We start from the raw sequence: 9,993 nt of genomic DNA, 5'->3' as shown, positions 1-9,993 counted from the left end.
ATATATATATATATATATATATATATATATATATATATATATATATATATATATATGTGTGTGTGTGTATATATGTATATATGATTACATCAACCCTCATTCTTTTTAAGACATGTAAAACAGTCATTATATGGTAATTGAGGCCATAATTCAACCAGATTTGTCTGTGTTCTCACACAATGCCCTTTCTAATATGTTCTGTGGCTTTACCACCTCTGAATTAAAGCCCATCAGTAGCTGGCCGCTTTAACACCACTAAAGCTCTGTGTAATTTTTATCCCTCTGCTCTAGTTTTTGATTTGCAACCTGTCTCTAGAGTGTAATTCATGATGATTAACACTGTTTATTATTCCCAAAGCCCTGACACTGACCCTGTAACCAGAGAATTTTCTGTCCAAGTCCAAAACACTCTTACAGCATTAATTAATCTTTTAGTTACTCATCTCTAGAGGGGAGTAATGTTCTAATGAGTGGGGCCTTTTGTGTCTATAGGAAAACCTAACAATAAGAAAGTCTAATGGGAAACATCACTCTGGTTATCAGAAGGGTACATTTCTTCTACAAACCATTTCCTTTATTTGCTAAAGTTAACATTAATTGTGTTTTATTAAGACCAAAAGGAAGATGTTTACCTTGTATCTTTTGGTTAAATATGCAGATGAGCTCTGCTCAATCATTGTGATTAACAAGATCTGATTTGCTTTTATTGGATCTTTTCTATAAAGGCTAATCACTAAAATCCTAACAGAGCAATTTTGCTCAAAACTTTTATGAGACTAATTTAGTGACAATCATTCAAGATTACTTCATCCCTTTGCATATTTCCCTTTAGATGAGTCTGTGATTTGAAGACCCATCTTTTTGAGTGCAGTGCATTCATGTAGTTTATTTTCTGTGCTTCACACTTACTTGCAAAAGAACACATAGCTACTTGCACAACCTCCACAGTAATTGCGAGAGAGAGAGATAAATACTTAAAACAAAAGTATTTTTGTGACAATCGATAGATCAAAGAGTATGTCCTGCTGTTTGAAGCATGATGCAGTCACTCTTCCTGGTTTAGAAAATTATAGATCACTCTTGCTAAAAGCATTGGATGATGGAGGCAACACCAGTGCCCCCACTGCACCATAGACCCACTCTGCAATTCTGTTCAAATGTCTGCATCTGTATCTCTGAAACAACAAAGAAGCAGCTTTCATATCTCACACCTCCACCTGGCGGTACACAAGAAGTTAAGTGGCATTAGATGGATGACTTAGTTTGAAGTTAACAGAGCTTGAAAATAGAACTTTTAACTTCTCTGATTTGTTCTGTTTTGGTTTGAATCCTTTGATCGAGTTGAGTGCCATCAGTCGAGCATGAAGTAAAGAGTGCAGAGAAGCACATGGCAGAATGGAGCTTTTAAATCACTGAGGGACATTTTTTTTATGAAAAGAGAAAATGAAACTACCATGGCACTGAACCTGGGAGCAGAGTCTGTCTTATTAAAGTTTAACACACTTCATCAGCAAATACCATTCCATTTAAATAATGTCTTAATACATTGACCTTTACTGTTAGTCTTAAAGATAAAGCTTACACAAAATATAAGCATTTATTTTAAAAGACGCAAACAGAAAAACAAATGTTGACTTACTTTTTACCATGACAGCTGTCTGTCTGAGCAACCTTCTTCCTAGAGTGTGAAAACAGATGGAAACACGTCCTTTTCATATTTTGGCCCTTTGTTTTGGAATGAAACAATGGTTATGAAACTCCCATAACACCCCATGTAGTCCTTGAGGGCCCCTTGATTCCCGTGGGCATCACGTTGGTGACCCCTGCTCTATTCCAAGAACTGAGTAACACCACACTTACTATATCACGCTTAATGGAAAGGATATGTTGAAATCACACACAAAAAATACTGACATGCGAGGACATGTAAAGAAGACATATTTGTGTCAAATCTACATTATACATCAAATAATTCTTACAACAATGATTTTAATACGGTCAAAATGGCTTGTCTAATGTAAAATGTTTGGGGGTGCTAATGACCATTAGCACCCCCAGGTGACCTCCATGGCAATCCAGTAAGAGGGATCTGAGTCGCCTTTTGTTTTCCCCTAATTCTTTGTTACACCTTCAGTCTATTAAATGGACTATTCAAATGGAAACTGCAATGGCAGAGGATAAAAAGGAAAAATCTATGAAAAAAGTTTCTTTCATAACTGAAGTAGACATTCAGTCAAGTGATGACAAATTGTTCTGTCTGTTTGAGTTTTTAAATTTTCCAAACCATAAGATTGAGTGAAATTATACATGAACTTCCTGATTGCATTTTTCTCTAAAACTTTAACTCAGCAGCCTCAGAGTGTTTATGACAAGTAATTATTGTCTCTTCTTAAACATCTTCTTGAAAACTTCACATCCGGTTGCCTAAGCTGAACTTTTCAAGCTTGACAATGACCTGGATGAATGAGAATCAGATGACAATATAAGTTTTTACGTCTGTGTGAATTGAAGCATACATTTTGAATTCTGTGCTTGATGTTACACACCCATTTGTTGCTTGGATTCGGGTGATTTAATTCAACAGGTTTGAGAAAGTTAGGAAATTGCTGTAACCCATTGCCATGCAACAGAAAAAATATTTGAAAAACCTTTTGTTGTAAGCAGGTACAGTTTAAATTTTAAATCAGTGCTCAATTTTGCCATTTTCATGTTACTCATCACAGGAAAGAAAAATGGTATAAAAACAGAACTGTTAAGATAGTCATTTCAGTGCGATTTAGCTGAAATCTATTTAGGGTAATCAGTCCTGCCACTACTGTGTTCAGACAAGCAATGCTCCCTAAATTATTAAAATAAATATTAATACAATAGGATGCTTCACAGTATACTTCAAAGTAGATAGTTTTTATTCTGAGTGTGATAAACATGTGAAAAGATTCTTTCAACTGGACTAACATCCTTAGAAAATGCTGTGCTGTAGTTGTAAATCGCTTAAGTAAGCAAACACAAGAAGTGAAATATTTAAAGTACATAACTTTTTAATTAAATGTTAATTACAGCCTCATAGAGTAAATTGTATTTATCAACTTTTTTTACTTATCCAAATAGATATTATTTTACTGAATTGCATTTCCCCTGTTATTTATTTTAAGTTAAGAAACTCAACATTTAGCCAAAAAGGTCCTCAACTTAGTGCAATACAACAACTGCCACAATACAGAGACAAATTTTAGAAAAAGAGATGATGACTGGGCTCAACAATGATGCTCCTAAAACAATCGACTGTAAATGTTAAAAAAATTATTAGTCTTTATACAACTTTATACAGTGCTGTCAGAAAGAGAATTTCTCCCTTTTTTGATGTTGCTCATGTTATAGAATTTGCAGACATACTCACACCTTTTTTGACATTTTCATGTCAGTGTAGGACTTGTCTTCTGTTATGCAATGACATATCCAATACCATTTAGATAGAAAGGTGTTCATATGTAAGTACATTCTTACACATGAATACATGTTCTACCTCTATGTTATGTTTATAAATATATGTTTTGGATCTCATTTTTAAGAAAGAGAAGTTCAACCCAATCTCAATTCTTTTGCAGCATTTAAACTTTTTAAACTTTAATGCTGCCAGCATCACGTTTCACCGCAAATGGATACAGTAATCGGTGTGAAAACTGATGGTATAACTGTAACCAGAAGCCTAAAATGAAGCTGAATTTATTCTCTACCTGTTCTTTTTACTTCTTATTTTGACCCTACATGACACCTGTTCACCCCCCTGCCCATTCTGCTCTCTTCACTTTCCACGACTGTACCCCCCTCACTACCACCCAATTTTCCCCACCTTCCATTTGCCATCAAGTGTGAAATGAGAGAGCAATGAGTTTATTTTCAAGTGGTGAGAAGAAACGGGAGTGGTGTGACACAGGAGAATGATCTTCACCGGTTTGTTCACCTTTAAATCCTCACCTTCCTTTACTCCTTATACATATATGTGCACTGTGTCAACACAGCATTTAATGGTTTCCATGGTACTGATCCCAATTATGTCCAACTTAATGATTGGGGAAGGATCAGCCAATATATCTCATCTCAGAATCTATGCTCTGCAAGAAATTAAAAAAATCAAGCGCAATCCATTGCATTGCATGAAATTATCCACACCTGCATGCATCAAGGACTTCCTCCATTTTCTAATTGGTTTGCTCTGATGATGAAAAACTCCAATACCGCCACAAAAAATATGATACGTTTAAAAAGTAATTGGAGTTCCAAACCACTTTCCTCCAAGGCAGCAACTGAAGTACAACATGTGAATCTAAAGCAGCAATGACAGTTGATAAAAACTGCTTACATAATAAAGGGCAGCCATACTCTGGATGATGAGGGATGGTATTGGGATACAACACAAGAAGAGCAAATGCAAATGAGATTGGTTCCAGCTTCAAACTCAATGCTTGTTGGGATTTAGAAGATAATGGCTATGCCTGTATAAAATATCTAACCAAATAAAAAAATCTAACCTAAGCAGTTTGTGAGTTTTTATTAATTACTGGTATTAAAACATCATAGTGCGTTTTAGCCAAGTAAACACAAAAATGACAGATCTCGTGGAACAGTTGCATTTTTCATCCCCAATAGATGACTGGCACTAGAAAAAAGTAGCACAAAAGTGGCACTAGTAAAAGGCTGAATAACATTCAGAGAAATTTAAGTTGGAAAGATAACGGAAACAATGAGAAGAAAGAAAAAATAGAAAGTTGTTGAAAATGTTTAACATTATGCACTACATCATTGAAAGGACACTTTAGAAATACAAAAATAGTAAAAAAATAAAATAAAATAAAAGATAAGAAATAGATAAAATTTGAAAACTTACCCTTTAAGTATTAACTTAAAAGAACTGTTAAAGGCAAAGATAAAACAAACAAAAAGAAATGAAAGATAATATAGCAATCATTGACATTTATGATAAGATCAGGTAAAGCCTGGAATACCCTCTGCAATATTATATAATCTTTGCTCTCAGCCCCAACTCAGTTTGTACAAACACTTTTTTAGAGTTCAAAAGTTCACAGCTTGCGATGTGAATTTCACACTTTACAAACAAATCCTGGCATGCAATCTGAGTACTCAGACTTTGCATACTCAATGACAGGCCTAGGTCTTGAACAAACCCCACATGCAACACAATAAATAAAGGGAGCTAGTTAAAGAAGAAGAAGAAGAAATGTCAGTTATTGTTTCGTGCATATGTAATGTGAAAATGTTAGAGGAAGGCGTTCTCAGTCTGGTCATATCATCGCTTCAACGTGTGATTCACTCACGATCCATGACAAAATTATCAAAAAGGTTTGGTTTTCTTGAGACTCATAATTTCGGATCAGGAGCTTGTCGAGAGCTGCCCATCGCTTCACATGACCCTTGTATACTGAAGTACATGGTACATGAATTGGTCATGAGTCGGCCCAATCCCCAAACTTAACAAGGTCAAGTAGACAGAAGACATCAGACATAACCATGACGGGTAAACTGCAGTAAACGGTAATGTCTCAAGTCTTGATATGTAGAAGCCAAGATTTTTTCACACCAAGTTAATTTCATCATACTGTCATTTTCCTTACTGAGGTGCCTTTCAGCTATTGTCAGTACAGGAGATATTTCAGTGTGGACAATTACACTCTCTTATCAGCTTCAGACAGCAAAGTCACAATACCATTTGTTCAATTCTTGGGTTATTTCTCTTTTTGGTTACCAATACCTGTTCCTTTCAGGGTAACAGAGGTCTCTTTCTGAACAGTATGATTGCAAGTCATTCCCTAGGACGTTCTATCAGTGGTTCTCAATCATTTTCCTCAAATATCACTGTCCTGCAAGTTTTAGGTGTCTCCTTGCTGCCACACACCTGACATATGGAGGAATGAATAACAGACTTCTGCAGCATTTGATAGATGCTGAGGAACTCATTCCATCATTTGAAGCAGATGTGCTGCAACAGAGAGATATTTAAAGCATGCAGAGCATTGGTTCTTAAGGACCAGGTCTGAGAACCACTGATTTATACTATTTGCATTTTTTTAACGGATGAACACAACACATTTGGGACATAAGTAAGTTAGACACAAGGCTGATCTAAATTTGTGGAGGTCCACACCTGCTTTCTATGATATCTTTGCTATCTTTTGATCTTCCCGTGAGGTAAGACAAGGAAGCAGGGTGATGTAGGAGATGCTTTAAAATACATCCAGTGATGCTCTACTCAGTTTAAACATTGTTAATGATAATGTGAATAATTTGATATATTTTTTCTGTAGGTATTTATTCTGGCGTTTTGCAAAAACAAATTTTTCAATTCTGCCTGGCCTGAAGTGACAGACAGTTAGACTTATTTATGGGGTTACAAACCTGTCTGTCTCAAAATCACTAAACGATTGCTGTGGTTTTACATATATATATGTAAGTAAAATATTTATTAATTAAAAATATTGCTTTTAATGACTTATTTAGACATCTGATTACCACATCCTCACTCAATGTGAGGGATTACTGCAATATCCAAGATTAGATGCCATCAGATGAACTTCCTTTGACCGAAAGGTTTTACCAACAGGCAGGATAAACAGGATTTATTTTAGAAAGTGAGGAGCTTGGATGGACCCATGAGCAAAGAGGCAGGCTGAGGCAGAATGGTAAGTTGAAAGTTTTAATGTCATAAGATAAAGGCTTTCAACAGAGAATGATTGCATAGCAAAATGTGAATTTCCTAAAGTAAACAATTAAAACCTAAAACCAAAAAAACTTTAAAGAGAAAAGAGAACCTAAAAAAGTTAGCAGAACTCTGACATGTAAATCAAAATAAAAATTATTAAAATAACAACTAAATGACCCTAAATCATGTCAGTTTGTAGTGTATGCAAAGTATTAGTACTGTCAAATTGGAATGTATGCAGTTCAAGGTGAATCTTCATGACTGGATGGACTTTGATCTATATTTCTGTATATAAGCGGAAAATATTCACCATGCAAATGGCCTTGAGATGACTTTTAATGTAAATTGGTGCTACATAGGGGAACTGAACTAAGTCAGACTGGTAACTTCAGTTTTCATGGTTACTATAAGATGTAAACACAGTCATGTAAATATAATAATTTACCTTCTGCAATATTTTGTATACAACAAAAACAGCCTAAATACCCTCAATGTATGATGTCAGGCAGCAGGTTGACAAATGTATGGCCATGCATGCAGTTAGAGACACACAATTCAAATGTTTAAAATATTCTTGGTAATTCTGCTGTCACAGGGAACATACAAAAATAGAGATGATAATGCACTGAACCTCTGCTGTGTGCGCAGATATACAGAGTATTTGGTATAATAATATTGGTTACATATCTTGGAGATTATCTAAGTCCTTCATGACCTTGGTCACTTTTAGTGGATTAGAATGCAAAATGAGGATTGTTGACTCAACAAAAACACAAGTGTGCCTCTACCAATTTAATGCACAGCTGTGTCTGAATGCTAAATAGGCTCATGATGGACAGATCCAATTTACATTATGCAATCTATCTTTAATTCATCCCTGAAATGGTCAGGAAAAATATTCATCACATTTTTTCTTGATTTCATCAGTAATTACCATCATTACCAGCTGTCACAGTTTGACAGTTGAGGCAGCGTCACCTGTTTTAGACCGAAACCTGGTTAAAAATACACTTGAATGAGCATGACCTCACATCAGGATACAAAATTTGGTCATCAAAAGTATTTAAATCAAAACCAATACACTTGATAAATATTATTCATCCTCTATCTCTTGGTTTGACAGGCAGCTTAGTAACCTATGGGTTTAATACATTTTATGTTTGACTTTATTTTAAAGAACCACAAACACTTAAAGGAAACTACGTCAAGGAATAACTTGTCTTATGTCAAATCTTTGCCTCCCCATCACACTATTACATATCAATCCTTTAATGTCAACACAGTACATTTGGGAAAAGATGCTGTCACATACTTTTACAGATGATCACATGTTTTATTTCCGGCTTAAGCGGACTGATCAAATAGAAGTTACAATGGTAGAGAATAAGAGCAAAAACTATAAAAAAGTTTATTTCACAGCTGATTGGAAGTAGACATTCAGTCAGGTGATAACAAATGGTCCATGTTTGGTCTGTTTGAGTGTTTAGATTTCCAAACAAATCAGATTGGGAGAGATTAAACATACATTTTAACACAGAAGCTTGAGCGTACAGTATATACAACAAGTAATAACACATGCCTGCAGTGCAACTGCTGCATTTCCTCAAGGATTAGATAAACATAAAATTAAAGGTATAGTGGAGGGTTTTCTTTTTCCAGGTGGATCATCAAAATAAGAGGTCCTAATTTTCAATGATTCTGGTGATATGTTTACATAAGTCCATCCTACGTGCTAATCTGCAGTTAGCTATCTTTTTGTGCGCATGCACACTTTCAGGCGTATACTGTAGGTGTGAGCTATGGTTTCAGCCAGTCATTGAAGCTCAGCTTTCTCACCACAGTTCTTTGAAAATGGCAGAGGGTTGTAAGAGAAACAATGTCTACGAAGTGTATGAGAAGAAGAAAAAGGCCTCACAAGACAGAAACAAGAACAGAGTGTTTTTGGGAGATTGTTTCATGCGATGGCGCACAGGTCGGGATTCCCACTGATGCTATTGGTTGTGAAGTTTCTACTCGACCGGTAAAGTTTGGCATGCTATTTGGAAAAATCCATTTCACATCACTGCTAGTGAAGTGAGAGGAAATTGGCTAGTTCATGCTCTCACACACGTTTAATAGGCATCCCCTCTCAGGAGCGGGTACAGGGTTGTGCAAGTGCATTTTTATTTTTTAAGTAGATAGGGCGGGTGTTTTAAAAATTGCGAAAATCCTCCACAATACCTTCAAATGAGCAAAATTTCAGGCTATATTTTGGAGCTTCATAGCTCTGTGCTTTAAATTGATAATGTTACCAGGGACCAGAAGATGTGCTACAGTAAGAGTAGAAACATGCACCTCATGCAGAGCTGCTCCCGCGAAGACCTCAAAGGCAATTGGGATTGGAAGTGATCACCTGTTAATTAAGACAGTTTAGCCTTCAGCAGCCATCCCCGCCTCTTACCTCAGATTAACCTAGCAACCTCATGAGGCATAGATATGCTCTCTCACTGATTTGTAGAAGAATTTTCATATCTGAATGTGCCTGAATGTCTTTATTAGGAGCTCTATTATTTCCAAGTCTGCTGGTCCAAAGTGGTCTGCCATCAGATTCCAAAAAATTGTGGGAGACTGTTTAATTTTGTGACATTGCAGTGCTGTCTGTTGCTTTCAGAGGTGCTAAACCTGAATGCTATGGATCTATTGCCCCTAGTGGCTAAAAGTTAAACACTGTTGCTTTAAGAAGCAATCCAAAAGGGTTACCATAATATCCCATATAAGAAAAAAACAAAAACAAATCTAAAAATAATGCACAAGAAAAACTAAAACCTTTTTCTTTTTGTAAAAAAGAATGTCTACTAAACTTAACTTATTCCTCCAATTTGTTGCCCTCCTGAGTGAGGCCATTAAGCCAGTCTAAAAGTACTTACCCATTTTTTAAAGCTTATTTCAGTTACCTCCCTCTACATAGCCCCATTTTGATTTTGGCAGGACTTTGATAATCTGAATAATCAGAAGAGCTGTGCCTGTGAGGCAGCCTTGAAATTAGGCTATACCAATTCAGGCAGCAAATCATTTTAACACGGCTGTGAAGTGGCAGGACTCAGCATTTGGTTCAGTTTGCAGCCCAGAGCCCTGTGGGATGTGATTCACAGACAGAAACCAAAACTTCAACATGATCAGAGTGGTGTTATGAAGTCAAAATAACACAGTTCACTCAAAAGTGGAATTTAATTTTAGGATTATTGATACACATTTTGGATATTTGACAGACTTGCTAAATCTTAGATAGCTCTATTTGT

Source organism: Cyprinodon variegatus, unplaced genomic scaffold, assembly GCF_000732505.1.
Source record: "Cyprinodon variegatus isolate N-32 unplaced genomic scaffold, C_variegatus-1.0 Scaffold26, whole genome shotgun sequence".
Taxonomy (NCBI): domain Eukaryota; kingdom Metazoa; phylum Chordata; class Actinopteri; order Cyprinodontiformes; family Cyprinodontidae; genus Cyprinodon; species Cyprinodon variegatus.
This window is presented reverse-complemented; position numbering follows the sequence as displayed.